A 5,547-nucleotide genomic window follows, 5' to 3' on the forward strand; every position below is an offset into this window, starting at 1 on the left:
GTGAGCCCAGATTCCGCAAAATGGCTTGAGGCCATGAAATCTGAGATGGGATCCATGTATGAGAACAAAGTATGGACTTTGGTTGACTTGCCCAATGATCGGCAAGCCATTGAAAATAAATGGATCTTCAAGAAGAAGACTGACGCTGATGGTAATGTTACTGTCTATAAAGCTCGACTTGTTGCGAAAGGTTTTCGACAAGTTCAAGGGATTGACTACGATGAGACCTTCTCACCCGTAGCGATGCTTAAGTCTGTCCGAATCATGTTAGCAATTGCCGCATTTTATGATTATGAAATTTGGCAAATGGATGTCAAAACTGCATTCCTGAATGGATTTCTGGAAGAAGAGTTGTATATGATGCAACCAGAAGGTTTTGTCGATCCAAAGGGAGCTAACAAAGTGTGCAAGCTCCAGCGATCCATTTATGGACTGGTGCAAGCCTCTCGGAGTTGGAATAAACGCTTTGATAGTGTGATCAAAGCATTTGGTTTTATACAGACTTTTGGAGAAGCCTGTATTTACAAGAAAGTGAGTGGGAGCTCTGTAGCATTTCTGATATTATATGTGGATGACATATTACTGATTGGAAATGATATAGAATTTCTGGATAGCATAAAGGGATACTTGAATAAGAGTTTTTCAATGAAAGACCTCGGTGAAGCTGCGTATATATTGGGCATCAAGATCTATAGAGATAGATCAAGACGCTTAATTGGACTTTCACAAAGCACATACCTTGACAAAGTTTTGAAGAAGTTCAAAATGGATCAAGCAAAGAAAGGATTCTTGCCTGTGTTGCAAGGTGTGAAGTTGAGTAAGACTCAATGCCCGACCACTGCAGAAGATAGAGAGAAGATGAAAGATGTCCCCTATGCTTCAGCCATAGGCTCTATCATGTATGCAATGCTGTGTACCAGACCTGATGTATGCCTTGCTATAAGTCTAGCAGGAAGGTACCAAAGTAATCCAGGAGTGGATCACTGGACAGCGGTCAAGAACATCCTGAAATACCTGAAAAGGACTAAGGATATGTTTCTCGTATATGGAGGTGACAAAGAGCTCATCGTAAATGGTTACGTTGATGCAAGCTTTGACACTGATCCGGACGATTCTAAATCGCAAACCGGATACGTATTTACATTGAACGGTGGAGCTGTCAGTTGGTGCAGTTCTAAACAAAGCGTCGTGGCGGGATCTACATGTGAAGCGGAGTACATAGCTGCTTCGGAAGCAGCAAATGAAGGAGTCTGGATGAAGGAGTTCATATCCGATCTAGGTGTCATACCTAGTGCATCGGGTCCTATGAAAATCTTTTGTGACAATACTGGTGCAATTGCCTTGGCAAAGGAATCCAGATTTCACAAGAGAACCAAGCACATCAAAAGACGCTTCAATTCCATCCGGGATTTAGTCCAGGTGGGAGACATAGAAATTTGCAAGATACATACGGATCTGAATGTTGCAGACCCGTTGACTAAGCCTCTTCCACGAGCAAAACATGATCAGCACCAAGGCTCCATGGGTGTAAGAATCATTACTGTGTAATCTAGATTATTGACTCTAGTGCAAGTGGGAGACTGAAGGAAATATGCCCTAGAGGCAATAATAAAGTATTATTTATTTCCTTGTATCATGATAAATGTTTATTATTCATGCTAGAATTGTATTAACCGGAAACATAATACATGTGTGAATATATAGACAAACAGAGTGTCACTAGTATGCCTCTACTTGACTAGCTCGTTAATCAAAGATGGTTATGTTTCCTAGCCATAGACATAAGTTGTCATTTGATTAACGAGATCACCTCATTAGGAGAATGACGTGATTGACTTGACCCATTCCGTTAGCTTAGCACTCGATCGTTTAGTATGTTGCTATTGCTTTCTTCATGACTTATACATGTTCCTATGACTATGAGATTATGCAACTCCCGTTTACCGGAGGAACACTTTGTGTGCTACCAAACGTCACAACGTAAATGGGTGATTATAAAGGTGCTCTACAGGTGTCTCCAAAGGTACTTGTTGGGTTGGCGTATTTCGAGATTAGGATTTGTCACTCCAATTGTCGGAGAGGTATCTCTGGGCCCACTCGGTAATGCACATCACTATAAGCCTTGCAAGCATTGTGACTAATGAGTTAGTTGCGGGATGATGTGTTACGGAACGAGTAAAGAGACTTGCCGGTAACGAGATTGAACTAGGTATCGAGATACCGACGATCAAATCTCGGGCAAGTAACATACCGGTGACAAAGGGAACAACGTATGTTGTTATGCGGTCTGACCGATAAAGATCTTCGTAGAATATGTGGGAGCCAATATGGGCATCCAGGTCCCGCTATTGGTTATTGACCGGAGACGTGTCTCGGTCATGTCTACATAGTTCTCGAACCCGTAGGGTCCGCACGCTTAACGTTACGATGACAGTTTTATTGAGTTTTGATGTACCGAAGGAGTTCGGAGTCCCGGATGAGATCGGGGATATGACGAGGAGTCTCGAAATGGTCGAGACGTAAAAATCGATATATTGGACGACTATATTCGGACTTCGGAAAGGTTCCGAGTGATTCGGGTATTTTTCGGAGTACCGGAGAGTTACGGGAATTCGTATTGGGCCTTAATGGGCCATACGGGAAAGGAGAGAAAGGCCTCAAAAGGTGGCCGCACCCCTCCCCATGGTCTGGTCCGAATTGGACTAGGGAAGGGGGGCGCACCCTTCCTTCTTTCTCCTTCCCCCTTCCCTTCTCCTACTCCCACAAGGAAAGGAGGAGTCCTACTCCCGGTGGGAGTAGGACTCCCCCCTATGGCGCGCCTCTCCCCTTGGCCGGCTGCCTCCCCCTTGCTCCTTTATATACGGGGGCAGGGGGGCACCCCAGAGACACAACAATTGATCCTTGAGATCTCTTAGCCGTGTGCGGTGCCCCCCTCCACCATATTACACCTCGATAATACCGTTGCGGAGCTTAGGCGAAGCCCTGCGTCGGTGGAACATCATCATCGTCACCACGCCGTCGTGCTGACGAAACTCTCCCTCAACACTCGGCTGGATCGGAGTTCGAGGGACGTCATCGAGCTGAACGTGTGTAGAACTCGAAGGTGCCGTACGTTCGGTACTTGATCGGTCGGATCGTAAAGACGTACGACTACATCAACCGCGTTGTGATAACGCTTCCGCTGTCGGTCTACGAGGGTACGTGGACAACACTCTCCCCTCTCGTTGCTATGCATCACCATGATCTTCCGTGTGCGTAGGAATTTTTTTGAAATTACTACGTTCCCAACAATAACAACATAACCCAGTTGATATCAGCTAACCAAACATTAAGCATATCATTAGCACACAACACTATCATGCTAGTTGCGACTTATAAGCATAAGAGATTAATTATACTAAGCAAGTAAACATCTAGGCCATGACATCAATGACATCAAGCGGTGAAATACCAAAGCATGAATAATGGAAATGACATGCGTTTCCTATCTACTACAACTTACGCTTGCACGAACATAGGACACTCGACTAGGCATGATCTATAACATGAATTGGTACACACACAAACACACACCATGCATTGTAGTAATCCAAACAGAACATCATGATATGGCATTGATCAGGAAAGTAGGGATTCTACTTAAGTAAATATAAGATCAATGAACGACTAACATGTATATCTACCAAGCAATGGCAAACCACAAGTGTGATCATATAATACACACTAGCAATTTTATAACACATGGGAATCATACAATAAAACATGCAAGTTTGAGCCAGGGCTAGCATGGCATGGTATCGTCTTACATAACCAAAACACATCGAATAATTATGCAAGATCTAATAAACTAACTTCTATGCCAGAAGAAATAAATTCTACAAAGGAAGACAAATATAACCATGGCATAAAAGCGTCCAACAAACATCTACAAAACAAGAGGATCAACTAGGCAAAAATATGCTATGCGACAAAGAACCACAATTGATTTGTTCGCAAACAAGAAAGCATTTCATTTAACTTCTAGCATAAAGGAACTATGCAACAACACATACAAACAATATATAAACATCCATCGCAGACATGACAATGATTGCAAACCAATAAAACAACATGTGACATGGATGGAAATGAACTTGTGAACCATATCTAAGATATATCCATACTAAGCAAAAACTAAAATAATCAAAACATGGAATATTCCATAATTAAATAAAACAAGCAAAACTTAGAGTAATTCACCATAGATCTAAATATCTCAGAAATTGCTACAAATAGATATTATAGTACTACATGGATATAAACAATCATAGAAGAAATGCTAATATAATCACAAGCGAGACATAAATTAATAATTCACGCAACAACTATTGTATACCTATAGACATCAAACAAATCCTATAGATTAAACATGGAGATTTGTACGCATGGCAATAGTTCTTATAAATTAGAACACAAGCATAAAAAGAAATATATGGGGTAGCACAAATTACCGCACCGAAGGAAATACGTATAACTATTTAAACAATTTAAACATGAGTAAATAAATCTAATGAATCATATCTTACTCATAATACTATGAAATAATTAGGAGCGGCTCCTAGGCATATCAAAAACAATGAAAATTACATTCTAACAAAAAGTTCACCGAATATTCTACACATGCATAAAAGTGGACTATAGACAATAAAACAAACTGTTCACTCGAAACAATATGCAAAACTTATTCTAAGTAACTCTAATTCATAAACAAATAATCTAACAACTCACATGTCACACCAAAAATAATGAGAGGCATAACACGAACATATGGAAATATCATATTACAAAAAGATCATCGAACTAGACAACCCTTTGTATTCTACCGCAAGAATGAGTACGGAAATATATATTGTACCGCTTGCAACATCAAACTATCAATCTAACTCCACAACATGGTTACTACAACTACAAGAAACATTTCATATGTTGACCACAAGATTATCCGATAGACCAAAAATATAAAGACAAGCCGATGCCATCAAATCGAAATATGTTTTGGACAAGCGCGGCCAACGAGATAGATAGTTTGAAACATGACGTCTATGAGATACTACGAGTGATGTTGAGAAAGTGTGCATGAGGAATTGGATAGAGGCTCACCGAGTTGGACGGAACGGTGTGGTGAACTTGACGAACAGTGTACACGCACATGTGAAATTCTTCGCGTGTGGTCAACGGAATGTGTTCCTTCTTTCCTGAATGGATTCATCGCATCGAGGGGAACCTTCTGGCGCAAGGGCATGGATGGAGATGCTTGAAGTCGCCGGGAACAAGCACCGGCGTTCATGGAGCATCAGCACTTAGTGGATGTATTTTGGAAGAACATAGAAGGGAGAGTGCAGGAGGTGGTAGGGGATTGCAAGAGGAGGTGGCGGCACACATATATATACTCACGGATTTGAGAACGGTTGAGAGTTAAGGGAGTTCAGAGGGTTCTAGTGCCTGTATGTTTCAGCTTCGTGTGCGCATGTACGTGCAAGTGTGGGTGGAGCCGTGAGGAAGGAGAAG

The sequence above is a fragment of the Triticum aestivum genome, chromosome 7D (genome assembly GCF_018294505.1).
Source record: "Triticum aestivum cultivar Chinese Spring chromosome 7D, IWGSC CS RefSeq v2.1, whole genome shotgun sequence".
Classification (NCBI taxonomy): domain Eukaryota; kingdom Viridiplantae; phylum Streptophyta; class Magnoliopsida; order Poales; family Poaceae; genus Triticum; species Triticum aestivum.